This window comes from Sorex fumeus, unplaced genomic scaffold (assembly GCF_029834395.1).
Source record: "Sorex fumeus unplaced genomic scaffold, SorFum_2.1 ptg000044l, whole genome shotgun sequence".
NCBI classification, from domain to species: Eukaryota; Metazoa; Chordata; class Mammalia; order Eulipotyphla; family Soricidae; genus Sorex; species Sorex fumeus.
The window spans coordinates 66,079,367-66,096,132 of NW_026606101.1; the positions used below are offsets into that span (position 1 = coordinate 66,079,367).

At 40.1% G+C, this 16,766-nt stretch overlaps 1 protein-coding gene and 1 non-coding gene across 3 annotated transcripts in view; both read left to right on the forward strand.

Annotated features, from left to right (window-relative positions):
• Positions 1-16,766, forward strand: part of PPP2R3A (protein phosphatase 2 regulatory subunit B''alpha) — a 173,590-nt gene that overhangs the window by 20,201 nt on the left and 136,623 nt on the right. The gene's annotated exons all lie outside the window — the stretch shown is intronic.
• On the forward strand, positions 7,054-7,160 carry LOC130030797 (U6 spliceosomal RNA). Its single transcript, XR_008793481.1, has one exon. It is a non-coding gene; the product is annotated as a U6 spliceosomal RNA (small nuclear RNA).

The window sequence follows — 16,766 nt, forward strand, 5'->3', positions numbered from 1 at the left end:
TTCACTTTCTTGGTAAACTTTGCCCCAAGTTTTCGGGGTATGGCCAAAGGCACAGCAGAAATTTGGGGGTATCTGGAAGTCTGAAGGCACCATCAGGCTGCTGATGCACTCACCTCACAGGTACAGATTGACCTGCTGGTGGCACCATACCCCCATTATTACTTTAATTTTTTAAGGAAACTACATACTCAATTGTTTTTCATAGTGGTTGCACCAATATACATTCTTACACTTATTTCTCATCCCTTAATATTGTTTTTACAGATATGAAATGATGTATCATTGTGGTTTTAATTTTCACTTACGTAATAATTAGTGGCATTACACTTTCTTGTTGGCCTTCTGTATACTTTATTTGGAAAATACCTGATCAGATCCTCTGCCCATTTCAAAATTTGGCTGTTTACACTTTCGATTATTGAATTGTGTGAGTTATTTATGTTTTGGCTATGAAGCCCTTATATGATAAGTGATTTGTAATATCTTTACCCATCCTGAAGTTGTCTTTTTCATTTTATTGATAATTTCCTTTGCTGTGCAAGAGGGTTTTTTTTTAGTTTGATATAGTAATATTTTTGTTTTTGCTGGAGCGATAGCACAGCGGTAGGGCGTTCACCTTACAAGCGGCCAACATGGCCGACCCGAGTTCGATTCCTCCGCCCCTCTCGGAGAGCCCGGCAAGCTACCGAGAGTATTCGATATGCCAGACACAGTAACAACAAAGTCTCCAATGGAGACGTTACTGGGCCCGCTCGAGCTCGAGCTAAAAAATAATATATTTGCTACAAATATTTGATATAAATAATTTTATTTTTTCTTTTTTATGGGTGGATGGCACAGTTGGCAGTGCTCCTGGCTTAATCCTGGCTCTGTACTCAGGCCTCACTCCTCTTGGTTGTTGGGGGATCGTATGTAATGCTGGAGATCAAATCCAGGTGGCTTTATGCAAGGCAGGAACTAACCCACTATACTACCTCTTCAGCACTTACCTTTGCTAGTGTTATCCGATTTTTTAAAATTCATCAATCTCAAGGAACTTAATAAATGTTTTACTCTAGGAATTTTATGGTTTTATTCACATAGCTCATTTTAAAACTAATTTTGTGTGTGGTTTCAGTTTCTTTTGCCTATGACTATATGACTATCTAGTTTTTCCAGTGCCATTTATTGAGGTGACTCTCCTTTCCCCACTGTAGTCTTGGCTCCTTGCGTGTAAACTAGCAGACTCAGTATGCATTTTATTTGTTTCTGAGCTCTCTTCTGTTCCATTGATATGTGGGTCTTTTTGTAAAATTCCAAATTCCAAAAGCCAGAGTTTAACTACTCTGGCTTTGCAATATCATTTGAAATTCATGGGTAAGAGCCCTCTAGTTTCAAATTTGCACTGTCTCTTTGGGGGCTTTTGTGACTTTGTACACGTTTTAACATGTATGTTCTATTTCTATGGAAAATATCATAGAAATATTTAGAGGGACTGTATTGAATCTGAATTCTTCTGGGTAGCACGTAACTTTTTTTTATCAATTCTGATAGAACCCAGGTCTGCACATGCAAGGCAAATTTCTCCAGCCACAAGGAGCACTGGTTATTTTTTATATTGATTTTGTATCCTGAAATTTTACTGAATTTAATAGTTCTAACTTTTTGGTAGAGGGTTTGGGGTTTTCAGCATATAGTATGTCATTGAGAAATAGAGACTAATTCTTCCTTTCTGATGAAATGTTTTTCATTTTGTTACTTAATTGCCCCAACTAGAACTTCAATGCTATGTTGAATAAAAGTAGCAACAGTAGACATTCAGACCTTGTTTCTGATCTTAGAGAAAAAAACTTTCAGCTCTTCACTTTTGATTTTGTTGTTTGCTATAGACTTGTCATACGTGGTCTTTATATTTATGTACGTTCCCTCTATGGCCTCTAGAGAATATTTATCATGAATGGATGTTATGTTTTATTAACTGTATTTTCTGTATCTGTTTAGCTGAAGATGTATGGGGGGGTTAGGGGGATTCACTCAATAGTGTTCAGGAACCACTCTTGGATCTGTGCTCAGGTGCTATTTCTGGCTTTATGCTTTGGGATCACGCCTGATAATGCTCAAAGGACCATGTCTGGTGCCAAGATTTGAGACATAGTCACATTCTAAGCAAGATTCTTAATCTTCGTACTATCTCTCAGGCCCCTGATAGAATTTGTATAATTCAGTTTAATCATGAGGTATGTTACACTGATATGAAGATGTTAAATTGCCCTTAAATCCTAGAATAAATCCCACTTGATCATTGTATATGAACTTTAATGTGTTGTTGGGTTCAGTTTGCTAATATTTGGTTGACATTTTTTGCATTGGTGTTTATCTGTGATAATGCAGTAATTTTCTTATATTTTAATGTACATGTCAACGACTTTTTTTTGTATAATGGTAAAGCTGGCTCCATAAAATGAGTCTGAAAGTTTTTTTACCTATTTTAGAAGCATTTGAGAAGGAACATTACAATTTTTAACTATCATCCTTAATAATGTGTATAGTCTAATTTATAGTCTAATTTGTGTGTGAAGGACTGCTGGTTAAAGATGGAACATGTGTTAAACACATGTCAAAACATCATAAACTAATGAGGAGCATAAAATAATAATTCTGTGAAATTATTTCAAGATGTTCTTTATGGAATATTCAAGTTATATTCATATGATCAAACATTTTATAAACATTAAAATGTCTCTGGTCCACCCTCTCCCACAGCCAGGATCCAGATGGAAAGCCTTGGACAAGAGACCCTGAGGGCTTTCTCCTCACTGACCCCAGCCCCTAGATCAAGGGGTTGCACCATCTGGCATCAGATCCAATTCTCTGAACCCTCTTCATATTGAAGTCAGTGGATGTCCTCTGCACACTCTTCATATTGAAGTCAGTGGATGCAACAGCCATACTTCACTGACCTTATACAATCAGAAATCTCATTTAGCTAAATGTAGTGACTAATTCAAAACCCCTTTGTTATATTTTACTAGCACTACATGTAAAGGACATAATCTGAACAATAGAGGTATCATTAGTAGCCCTCTGATATAAACAGCTGAATGTATCCATTCTTAAGTAACTGGGAAACTAAACCTCTGTCATTATCTCACATAAAGTTCAAAAAACAATGCAGAAACTATGGGACCCAGCTGCTGTGTCAGACAGAGGCAAAACCCAGACAAATTCTCAAGCCCATTAAAGCTCTAAAGCTTGGTCAATGAAGACCTAAAAGTAACACTCACTACATTGGCAATTGAAATTAAGCAAGCACTTGCCAGTGAAATTAAGCAATGACTAGATGAGAAATTCGACCAACTCGAAGAACTAATTCAGATAATGACAGATTGCATATGAAATGAACTGAAGTAACTAAGGGACTCAATAGCAAGTTATAGTAGCAGAATTGCACAAGTAGAGAACCATATAGGCAGACTTTAAATCAGAATACAAGCCAGCATTGACAGACAACTGACAAAAGAGAAGCATTAGAATGGAAGAAAATGTAAATTACTTAATGGATAACAGCAAGAGGAACAAATTCTCAAATTATAGGAATGCCAGAAGGAGTGGCAGACAGGAAAGGGGATGAAAAGTGGTGGGGAAAATCACAGCTGAGAACTCCCCACTCTCTTGAGGGAGGCTGATAAACAGATTCAAGATACCCAAGGACAAAATTAAGCAAGCAAAATAAACCCAAACAGAAAAATGCCAAGACATATAGAAATCAAAATTCAAAGAGAGATACAGACATCTTAAAGCTTGTAGAAAGAAGAAAAATCTTAAATATAAGGGAAACAACATAAAGATCACAAGAGATTTCTCACATAAAATGGTACGGGAGAAAAAAGAGTAGAATGACATATACAAATTACTCGCTAAAAATTCTTTAAACCTAGAATCTACTACCATGAAAAGCTCTCGTTTAGATGGGAGAAAAGGGTGAAAAACATTCTGAAACAAGCTGACACCATTTTCTATAACTAAACTGGCCCTGAATAAAATACTGAAAGACCATTTGTATAAACCAAACAGCCAGTTATAGAAGCAACAACCCCACACAGTGAAATGGCAACATAGCTATTTCTATCAATAATTTATCCGACTGCCAGTGGACTGAACTCTCCTATCAAAATATACACAATGGTGGAATGGATATGGAAACAAAATCCATCCATTTGCTGCTTACAGGAAGCACTGTAGCACTGTCCTTCATTGTTCATTGATTTTCTCAAGTGGGCACCAGTAACGTCTCTTGTGAGACTTCTTGTTACTGTGTTTGGCATATTTAATACGTCACGGGTAGCTTACCAGACTTTGCCGTGCAGGCGAGATACTCTCGGTAACACATCTAAAAATCGCAGGATAAGTACAGACTCTGAGTGAAAGGATACAAAACAGTCATACAAGCTAATGATAAACAGAAAAAAGCTGGGACAGCCATACTTAGATCAAGCAGATTTCAGTCTAAAGAAAGTAGTTAGAGATCGGGGTGGACACTATTTATTGGTTAAGGGAACAATAAATCAAGAAGTCCTAATTTTATTTAACATTTACAAACCAAATATAGGATCAGCAAAGTTTATAAGCTTTTGCTGACAAATCTGAAGAAACATGGAGAGACAGGCTGTGTGGGCAGGGTGGGGGGCAGGGAGGAAGGAAACTGGGGACATTGGTGGCAGGAAATGTGCTCTGGTGAAGAGATGGATGTTGGAGCATTGTATGACTGAAACTCAATCATGAAAACTCTGTAACTGTGTATCTCACAGTGATTCAATAAGAAAAAGAAGTAAAAGAAACATAATGAATGGAAACAATAGTAGAAGAGGACTTCAACACTCCACTATCAACACTGGGTAGATCAACCAGACAGAATGTCAATAAAGAGCTCTAAATTATGAACTAGAAGAGGCAGGACTAGTATATATAAAAGGACCTTACATCCTCAGAGTTCTGAGTAAACATTCTTCTCTAGTACACAAAGAACATTCTTCAGGATAGATCACAAGACCAAACTTACATAAATTCACAAACATAAAAATCATACCAAGTATCATATCAGAACATAAAGCCACAAAGATAGAACTTAATCATAAAAGTAAGATGTGGAGACATTCTAACACCTGGAGACTGAGTGACACACTGCTAAGTAACAGCTGGATCAAAGAGGAAATCAAGGAAGAGATTTAAAAAATTTCTTGAGGCAGTTTATAATAGAGAAACAAGTTATCAAAATCTGTGATATACAGCAAAAGTTGTACTTAAAGGGAAACTTGTAGCAATACACTAGTAGGAAAAAAAAGAAAATCAATAACCTAAATACACATCCCAAACATCTGGAGGACCAACAGCAAATGAGTCCAGGGACAAGAAGAAGGAAAGAATAAAAACCAGAGTAGAAACCAAGAAAGCAATGCAAAAATAAGACAAACTTATGGCTAGACTCATGAAAAAAAAAGAGAGAAAGTATTTAAATAAATAGGATCAGAAGTGAAAGAAGAGAAATTAAACAGAAACTTCAGAAATCTAAGACATCATGAGAGCCTGCTATGATCAATTCTATTTAGTTGAGTTGGAGAACCTAGAAGAAATGGACAGATTCTTAGAAACATGTAATCTCCCAAAACTGAACATAGGAAATAGTTTGAACACCCAGGTCACAAGCAAGGACATTGAAACCCAGAGTTTCCAAAATTTTCCAAAGAATCTTCAAAAAACCAAAAGTCCTGGTTTAAATGGGTTTACTGAGGAGTTTTATCAAACCTTAAGAGAAGACTTAATGCTGCTGATCATTAAGCTCTTACAAAATATCAAAGAAACAGGAATCCTTACACCTCCTGTGAAGCTAACATTATACTGATAGAGACATAGAGACATTTCCTAAAAAAAGAAAATTTCAGACCAATCTCCTTGATGAACATCAATGCAAAAATCTTCAACAAAATCTTAGCAAACCTAACCCAACAGCATATGGAAAAAAATCATACACCACGATCAAGTAGGATTTATCCCAGGGAAGTAGGATAGTTCAATATACAGACATCAGCTAACATAATACACAAAATCAGTAAAAAGGGAAAATAAAAAAAATCTTATGGTCATATCAATCAATGTAGAAAAAGCTTTTTACAAGATCCAGCATCTATTTATGGTTCCTAATGGTGAAAAATTGAAAGCATTCCCACTGAGATCAGGTACAAAGCAGAGATGTCCACTGCCACTTCTCTTATACAATATTGTGGTAGAAGTACCAGAAACAGCTATCAGGCAAGAAAAAGAAACCAGCGGTGTCCAATTTAGAAAAGAAGTCAAATTATCTCTGTTTGCAGGTGACATGATATTATACATAGAAGACCCAAAAGAATTCACAAAAAAAAAACCCTCTAGGAACAATAAACCAATACAGCAGAAAGACTGGCTACCAAGTCAATGCGCAAAAATTGTCACATTCTTGGACACACTGTCTTCCCATTGTTCATCGATTTGCTCAAGCAGGCCCAGTAACGTCTCCATCGTGAGACTTTGTTGTTACTGTGTTTGGCACACCAAATACATCATGGGTAGCTTGCCAGGCTTTGCCGTGCAGGCGAGATACTCTCGGTAGCTTGCCAGGCTCTCCAAGAGAGGTGGAGGAATCGAACTCAGGTCAGTCACATTCTTATATGTAAATAATGAATCAGAAGAGAAAAAGATCAATGAATGTCTACCATTCAAAATAGTGTCCAAGAACTTCAAGTACCTCTCAAAATAGTGTCCAGAAACTTCAAGTGCCTAGGAATCAGCAAAAAAGGTGGGAGATGTATACCATGAAAACTTCAAAACGCTTAAATAGAAGACCTTAGGAAATGGAAAAATATTTCGTGCTTTTGGATTGGAAGAATCAGTATTGTCAAAATGACCATCTTACCTAAACTACAATATAGATTTAATGCAATCCCTATCCAAATTCAGACAACATTCTTCAAGGACTAAAAACAGCCCATATGAAGTTTGTTGGAAACATAAAAGATTCTGAATAGCCAAAACCATACTGAAGTGCTCACTTTGGCAGCACATATACTAAAATTGGAACAATACAGAGAAGATTAGCATGGCCCCTGTGCAATGATGACACGCAAATTCGTGAAGCGTTTCACATTTTTAGCCACAGTTAAAGAAATCATTGCTGAAAAGTTCCCAGAGCTGGAGAATGCAAGCATTCATATTCAAGGAGCCTAAAGGGTGCCAGCTAAAAGAGACCCTAATAAGAAGACTCCAAGACATATTATAGTCAGAATGATGGATGTCACGAATAGAGACACAGTACTGTAAGCAGCAAGGTCAAAGAAGGAAATCACATACAAAGGAGCACCCCTTCGGTTTACAGCCGAATCAGAAGAAACCCTCCAAGCCTGAAGACAGTGGTGGGATATAGTAAAGAAACTCAATGAAATGAATGCTTCACCAAGAATACTTTATCCGGCTAAACTCTCACTCAAACTCGAAGGAACGATACACACTTTTATGGATAAACAATAGCTCAGGAACTTCATAGACTCAAAACCAAACCTAAAAGAAGGACTAAAGGAGCTACTGTAAGACAAGAAAAGCCCTACAAGCACAACAAACTCCTACAGAAAGATGGCACAAGACCCATGATGATAATCTCTCTCAATATCAGTGGTCTAAATGTACGAATTAATGGACACAGAGTGACAGAATGGGTTCAGATACTGAACCCGACATTCTGCTGCCTACAAAAAATACATCTGAACAGTCAAAACAAACATAGACTCAAAGTCAAAGTATGGAAAACAATCCTGCAAGCAAACAACTCCCTCAAAACAGCTGGGGTGGCCCTACTAGTATCCAACAACATATATTTCAGGTTGAAAAAAATCAGAAGGGTCAGAGAAGGATATTGAGCTCCCATTTGACCCAACAATACCACTTCTGGGAGTATACCCTGAAGAGCCAAAAAAATATAGTAGAATGACATCTGCACTTGTATGTTCATTGCTGCACTGTTTACAGTAGCTAAAATCTGGAAAAAACCCAAGTGCCCAAGAACAGATGACTAAAGAAAGAAACTCGTACATTTATACAATGGAATACTATGCAGCTGTTAGAAAAGATGGAGTCATGAAGTTTGCATATAAGTGGATCAACCTGGAAAATATTATGTTAAGTGAAATAAGTCAGAGAGGGACATAGAAAGATTGCACTCATCTGTGGAATATAAGGTATCAGAAAGGGAGAGTAACACCCAAGAATAGTAGAGATAAGGACTAGGAGGTTTACTACAAGACTTGGAAGCCGGCCTCAAATGCTGGGGGGAAAGGCAGCTCAGATAGAGCAGGGAACACCAAGTAAAGGGTGTTTGGAGGACCTGCTCAGGTTGGGAGATGCTTGCCAAATGTAGGCGATAGATCCAACACAATGGACACTTAGTGCCTCTATTGCAAACTACAATGCCCAAAAAGAGAGAGCAAAAGGGAATGCCCTGCCACAGAGGTGGGGTGGGGGGGGAAGGGGATACTGGGATCATTGGTGGTGAAAAATGGGCACTGGTGGAGGGATGGGTACTTGATTATTGTATGAGTGAAATGTAAACATGAAAGTTTGTAAGTCTATAACTGTACCTCACGGTGATTCACTAATTTAAAAAAAATAGAAAAAAAACATACTGAAAAATAAGAAACTGGAGGTATGTCATTACCTAACTTTAAACTATACTGTAAGCCATAGTGATCAAAACAGCATGATATTGGAATAAGGATAGACTTTCTGACCAACGGATCAGAATAGAATCTCCAAGGACAAGTCCCTACAAATGACTAATTTTTGACAAAGGCACTGAGAACATAAAGTGAAGCCAGCCTTTTCAACAAATGGTGCTGGCAACACTGGATAACCTTATGAAAAAATTAAAACTGGATTCGTATCTCATACCTTACACAAAACTCAGTTCAAAGTGTGTCAAAGACCTTGAGATCAGACCAGAATCTATAAAGTGCACTGAGGAGAATACAAGCAGAATGCTCCAAGATTTGGACCTCAAAGGTGTTGTCAGTGATGCCACTGCCAAAGGCAACAGAATCAAAAATAAACAAATGGGACTACATCAAGTTAAAGAATTTCTGCATGTCAAAAGGCATATGGACAAAAACTGAAAGACGGATAGCTGAATGAGAGAAAATATTTGCAGTCAACTCATCAGATAAAGTGTGATATCCAAGATATATAAAGTACTCAAAAATCAGCAACAAAAAAAATCCAAAACTCCATCAAAACATGGAGAAAGGAAATGAACAGAGACTTCTGAGGAGACCAACAGATGACCAACAGACACATGAAAAACTATCATCACTTATTATTAGAGAGATCCAAATCCAGTTGACAATGAGATACCATCTCACACCAGTGAGAATGGCACTTATCAAGAGGAACAATCTGTGGTGGCTGCAATGTAGTGAAAAGGGAACTCTCATCCACTTCTGGTGAGAATATTGCCTATTTCAAAACCTATAGAAAACACTATGGAAGATTCTCAATGATCTTACAATTGAGCTACCATATTATCCAGTAATTCCACTTTGAGGTATCTACCCCTAGGACAGAAAAACATTCATTCAAAAGCATGTATACACACCACTGTTCATCGCTGCACTCAGTACAATAAGGTTTGGAATCATTCTACATGTCCAGCAACACAACAGTGAATCATGAAGATATGGAATAGATACACAATGAAATAGTATGCAGCAGTGATAAGCAATCTCGTGCCATTTGCTATATCATGGATGGAACTGGAAGCCAGAGAAGAACAAACACAGGATGATAGCACTTAGATGTGGTAATTAGAATAACTGGATGAGAAAATGCAATGATTGAAATGGGAGATGCCTAGGTCACCCTTGGCCCAGTGTATAGGGAGGAAAAAGAAAGAAATGAGTAAAGGAAAGGGGAGAAGAGATGACAGTGGCAGGGGTCAAGATTTAGGTACATCAGTATGGGTAAGGAATGATAGAGCTAAATACCCAAACCACAGTGAACAACCCTGAAGTCATGAGACCCAAACTTTAATAAAAGGAGCCTTTCAAGATGTCAGGATGGGGTGGGGAGGGCAAGGTAGGAGAGGGAACCTGTGATCAGTCCTGGAGGGAAGTTAACACTGGTGGTAGGATCAGTGAGGCAGCATTGTATATAAAAAATCCTAACTATGAATACTTTGTAACTCATGGTGTCTTAATAAAATTTGGGGGGAAATTAATTTTTTTAATGTCTCTACCCTCTCAGAGAGCCTGGCAAGCTACTGAGAGTATCTTGCCCTCACAGCAAAGCCTGGCAAGCTACCCATGATGTATTCAATATGCCAAACACAGTAACAAATGTCACAATGGAGATGTTACTAGGCCTGCTCGAGCAAATCAATGAACAATAGGAGGACAGTGACAGTAACAATACTTTAAAAAAAAAAAACACTCTGGAGCTCAGATAGAGAAGGGAGCACCAAATAAAGGGTGTTGGGAGGATCCTCCCAGGATGGGAGAAGCATGCTAAAGTAAGAGACTCTAAGCCAAACATGATTGCCACTCAATGCCTCTTGCAAACCACTACACCCAGAAGGAGAGAGAGAACAAAAGGGAATGCCCTACCACAGAGGCAGGGAGGGATGGGGGGGATGGGGGGTAGGAGGGATACTGTGACCCGTGGTGGTGGAAAATGGGCACTGGTGGAGGGATGGGTACTTGATCATTGTATAACTGAAACCCAAGCACAAAAATTTGTAAATCTACAACTTTACTTCATGGCGTTTCACTAATAAAAATGTAAAAAAAGGGGGGTGGTATGGTGCCGCTAGCAGGTCAGTCTGTACCTGTGAGGCGAATGCATCAGCAGCCTGATGGCACCGTCAGACTTTCAGATACCCCAAAATTTCTGCTGTGCCTTTGGCCATACCCCAAAAATTTGGGGCAAGGTTTACCAAGAAAGTAAACGGCTGGGCTGGAGCGATAGCACAGCTGGTAGGGCATTTGCCTTGCCCTACCATATGGTCCCCTGAGCACCACCAGGAATATTTCCAGAGTGTAAAACCAGGAGTAACCCCTGAGCATCGCTGGGTGTGACCCAAAAAGAAAAAAAAAAAAAGTAAACGGCCAAAAGTTAGGTATGTGGGAGACACACCCACAAACCACCTCCAGCTCAGCTATATAATTGGAGGCATGGCCTCTCTGGTTCTTAACCGAATTGCTTAATGGCCATGATCCCAGAGACTCAGAAACGAATCTCGGAACCCAAAGACTTGGCAGAAATGAGTCCTGTTCCTGCAGTAGGTTACTGGGCCTGGGCCACTCCAGGTGGGAATAGATTTGGTGCCTTCGTCTGTTCCCCTTGGCGGCCCGGTGACCGTCATCCTCCAGAGGACACTGGACAGACAGGTTTGGGCCTGCAGTGACAAGACACGTGGGGGCCTCAGCAGATGGGGGTGGAACTGGCCCTTTCCTCCCCCTCCCAGCAAGACCCTGAGTTGCCACCTACAAACAGCCTCTCTGACTCCTGATCAAGCTGATTAATGGCCATGATCCCAGAGACTCAGAAATAAATCTCGAAACCCAGTGGCTTTTGGCAGACATGCATCTGAACCGCATACACAGCCATGGCTCCAGAGGCTAAAAGGACTTAATCCAGAGCCCAGCAGCTTGCGGCAGAAAAGTGAATGGACCACGCGTTAAACTACAGCACCGTGCCTTCCAGGGAGGGAAAGGGTGTTGCTCCCTTCTTCCTTTCTCCCCCTGGCAGCAAGATGGCCGCCACCTCAGAGCTTATTGGAAAGCCAGGTATGAACTGGTGGTGATGGGGCAATTGCAATCTCATGGGAAGGGGGGCAGTACTGGCTCTTCCCTCACACCCTACCGAGATCACGAGTTGCCCCCATGAGTGGCTCTCTGGCATGGCCATGGCTCCAGAAGCAATAGGACTTAATCCAGAGCAGAGCAGCTTACAGCAGAAATTGAATGGACCATGTGTTAAACTACCATGCCATGCCTCCCCGGAAGGGAAAGGGTGTTGCTCCCTTCCGCCTTCTTCCCCCCTGGCAGCAAGGTGGCCACCACCTCAGAGTTTATAGGAAAGCCAGGTATGAGCCGACGGTGACAGGGCAACTACAGTCTCATGGGCAGGGGGACGGTACCAGCTCATCCTTCAGTGCCCTACTGAGGTCACGAGTTGCCCCTCACGAGCATCTTTTTGGCACAGCCATGGCTCCAGAGGCAAAAGGACTTAATCCAGAGCCCAGCAGCTTGCGGCAGAAAAGTGAATGGACCATGCGTTAAACTACGGTGCCATGCCTCCCCAGGAGGGAAAGTGCATTGCTCCCTTCCGCCTTTTTCTCCCCCAGCAGCAAGGTGGCCGCCGCCTCAGAGCTTATAGGAAAGCCAGGTATGAGCCAGCGGTGACAGGGCAACTGCAGTCTCATGGGAAGGGGGGTGGTACCAGCTCGTCCTTCACGCCCTACCGAGGTCACAAGTTGCCCCCCACGAGTGGCTCTCTGGCACAGCCATAACACCAGATGCACAGAAACCAATTTCATAATTATCTGGCTCTTTGCAGAAATCCAAAATTGCGGCCACGTGACATTATATGATTCTCATAACCAGCTGTAGAAAACAAAGTATTTTACAATGCCTTTTCAGCAATTCAGATTGTTGGGTGGGGGGGAGGGACTATAAACAATAATGACAATAATGGTGCATCTTTTGTCAAAATAATGAAAGTAATCAATGTAGAGAAGAGTTAAGTGGAAATCATCTGCCTCACAGGCATTGGGAGGGGTGTGAGGGGGGTATATTGGGGTTCTTGGTGGTGAAAAATGAGTACTGGTGAAGGGAGAGGTGTTTGATCACCGTATGACCCAGACTTAAACCTGAAAGCTTAGTATCTTTTCCCACAGTGATTCAATAAATAAATATAAGAAGATAAATCAATAAATAAAACTATGGGAAAAAAAGTAAGGTGGAGTTCATGCCCAATTCAATCAGCTAATTGGTGGCTGAATAAATAGCAGTACTCCTACATTTAAAAAAAACCCTCTGTTGATAACAGGAAGCAATGGTGAGAAATGTCCTTAGTATATTTGTAGTTCTTCTGAAAAATCTAAGATTATTTCAAATTTTTTAAAATTTGATTATAAATGAAGGTCTTCGGCTGGTCCTGAAGGTCTTCGGCTGCCGGAGCCCTGGTCGGGGCGGGGAGGAAAGCTCAACCCGCTCCCCTCCAAGGGGCTCCAGCGAGGACACCAGGCGCGGGGGCAGGAGACTACACTGTTCTCTTCCGGGAGCTGGTTTTTAGTGTCTCTGAGTCTTGGCCGTTGATGGGATTACACAGCGCCAGCGGGCCAGGTGGTGGGTATGATCTCCACCTACTGGAATTTGGAGGATCTGGGTGGAGGATGCTCGGCCCCAATCCGAGTAGGCTTGGAGATCTCGGCCCCGGAACCCGCATAGCTTTGTCCCTCTGCCAGTACCTTCATGTGTGCGGAGACCTTCAGGACCAGCCACCACCATGCTGAGACCACTCTCCGCACACATGAGTACCAATAAGAATGAGCTATGAGTACCAATAAGAATGACTGTGAGCACCAAGCAGGGACTAACCCCTCATCATTTCTGGGTATGGTCAAAATAAAATAATACACACGTATGCATGTAACAAAAACATAAAAACGTTAGTTCCAAAAGATGCATGAACACCTATGTTCACTGCAATGTTTAACATAATAGTTAGAATCTTTCTTATTCTTAAGACTGCTCTCTGATCATGAACAGCTTTGTAACTATATTTCATGGTGACTCAGTTTAAAAAAGAGTGAATTTAAAAAAAGACTTCTCTCAAGAAAATAAGTTTAGTTCACCAAATACAAGTAGGAAAGATAGATATTCTGTAGAATGTTATTGAATATAGAAGGAGAATAATCTAATTAAATAGCTTGTATTTCTAAAAGGATTGTCAATTGATATTGGCAATATGATATTGCATATCCTGTGTTATTAGATAAGAAATAGATTTTCTCTAAAAAGGATTAACTTTCAACTTACTAAAATTATGGACAACAATTATATTCACATTTTCTAAATTAGGAATTTTAAATTAAAATTATGTACTTGAAAATATGGAGAAATGGCTATTTTGTCTGTTTGGGTTTTATTGGCAATACAGATATACAGCATATTGCTCCCTGAGTATCTGGAAGGACAACATGAAGCCATTTTCCCTATATTGATATTTAAAAGTTGAATCTCCAGATGAGCAAAGTAAGCACTTGATTTGTGTGTTTGGGGTGGGGGGAGGAATCCCAAGCATTGCTCAGAATGCTTGGGGATCCCCAGAGCCTCTCCAGTCAAGCTGGGTGAGTCAATGTGAGGACCTAGTGACACGATGCTGCATCAGTGCAGTGGTGCTGAAGCAGGCAAGTCATGTGGTGCTGGGGATTAATCTGGGGGTCTCTGCATACATGGACTCCTCGTGAACTATCTCACTGGCCCCATATTTGAATTTTGTAAGTTCAGAATGAAAGAATTACAAGGATCAAGTTATAAAAGCAGTGTGTTTATCTTGGATGCTACTGACGTCCCAATGTGCATTTAGTGTACAACGTACATTTAGTGCTGAGTCTTTTAATTTAATACTCTTGGTTGAAAATGTGTCTTAATTTTTTGACTATTTTACATCATGATTTTCTTTACATGTTAAAATCTTTTAAAATACTAAATTTGTTTATAACTAATAGTATAACTAAAGACCTTGCCACATAACTTCATAATGGATTTTCAGTGGTATGCTGATCTAAGGTAAAATGCTTTGCATGTATTTTTTAAAAATTGGGCTGGAGCGATAACACAGCAGGTAGGGCATTTGCCTTGCACACAGCCAACACGGGTTTGATTCCCAGCATCCCATATGGTCCCCAGAGCACCGCCAGGAGTAACCCCTGTGCATTGCCAGGTGTGACCCCCCCCCCAAAAAAAAGAAAAGTATGATTGCTGTAGCGCAGTAGTACTGTCCTTCCATTGTTCATTGATTTGCTCTAGTGGGCACCAGTAACGTCTTTATTGTGAAACTTGTTTTTGGCATATCAAATATGTCATGGAGAGCTTGCCAGACTTTGCCATGAAGGCAGGATACTCTTGGTAGCTTGCTGGGCTGTCCACGAGGGGTGGAGGAATCGAACCTGGGTCAGCTGTATGCAAGGCAAATGCCCTACCCGCTGTGCTATCACTCCAGCCCAAATTGTAAATCAGTAACAGAAAAATACCACAAAATTTTCTGAATGCTTAAAAATTAAAACTATGTGTTTCAATTGGCAAAGGAGAAAAAAGGTTTTCCCAAGGAGAATTAGAAATATTTTGAACAGTGTTCTAGCGAGAAATATATAGTGTTAAATTCTTATATATTTTAATTTTTATTTCATTTTAGGCTTGGGGGCCCCACCTGGCTGTGTTCAGAACTTAATCCTGTTTATGCATTCAGGGATCACGCCTAACAAGCTTAGGGGCCTGCTTGGGGTGTCAGTGATTTAGCCCCTAAATTCTTGTATTTTTAAAAGGAAGGTTCTCAATAGTCTGCTTCTGCCCCAAGAATCTTAGATTGGGGAGTCAGAGAGATAATTAAACAGGCAGAGCATTTGCTTTGCATTTAGGAGACCTGTGTCTGTTATCCTGCCTGGACTACATGGTCACCCAAGCACCACCAGGACAGACACCCACCAATCCCCACACAGATCCAGGAATAGCCAGCAAGCACTGCTGGTTACACTCCCTCAAAACAAAACAAAACAAAACAAAAAAGGAATCTAGAAAGGGAAGAGCACGGTAAGTCTCACTGAAGTAGAAAAAATAAAATAGGAAATTTAAGAGCAGATGACAACAAAGTTGAAAATGAAGGAAAATAGAAAAGAGTAACCAGTATCGGAAATGAAATACAAAATTTCTCTGTAAACCCCTCCCCACCTTAATAGTAGACAGATTTGTCATAAGGACCAACTATAAACTTAAATTCAAAAATCTGGATGAAATGAAGTTAATCCTTGAAAAACCCCAAAAAAGATCACTTATTTTCTCTCCTACCACATTTTTGGTTTTAAAAAGATAAAGCATGGGCCCGGAGCAATAGCACAGCGGGTAGGGCGTTTGCCTTGCACGCAGCCGACCTGAGTTCGATCCCGGGCATCCCATGTGGTCCCCCAAGCACCGCCAAGAGTAATTCCCAAGCGCAGAGCCAGGAATAACCCCTGAGCATTGCTGCGTGTGACCCCAAAAAACAAAATAAATAAATAAATAAAAATAAAAAGATAAAGCAAAAGTTTATCTTTTTTCTATTTCCTGTTGGAACTTCTTTTCCTTTTGTAACAGTCCCTTAAGTATTTCTTGGATATCCATTTTAATGACATGATTTCCTTTAGCTGTTGTCTGACAAGTTCTTTCTTCCTCCTGCAAATCTGAGTTATAATCTAAATAAATGGTCAGAATCTTTTTAGTTGGAGGACTTTTCCCTAAACCACTTTGTACACATTATGTCATTCCCTTCTGTACTATAGAGTTTTGGAGAAATATGGTAGTAGTCTTTTTTTTTTTTAAGTTTCTTTCTTTTCTTTCTTTTTTTTTTTAATTGTGTCACCGTGAGATACAGTTAACAAGCTTTCATATTTGAGTTTCAATCATACAGTGATCAAACACCCATCCCTCCACCATGCACATTCTTCACCACCAATG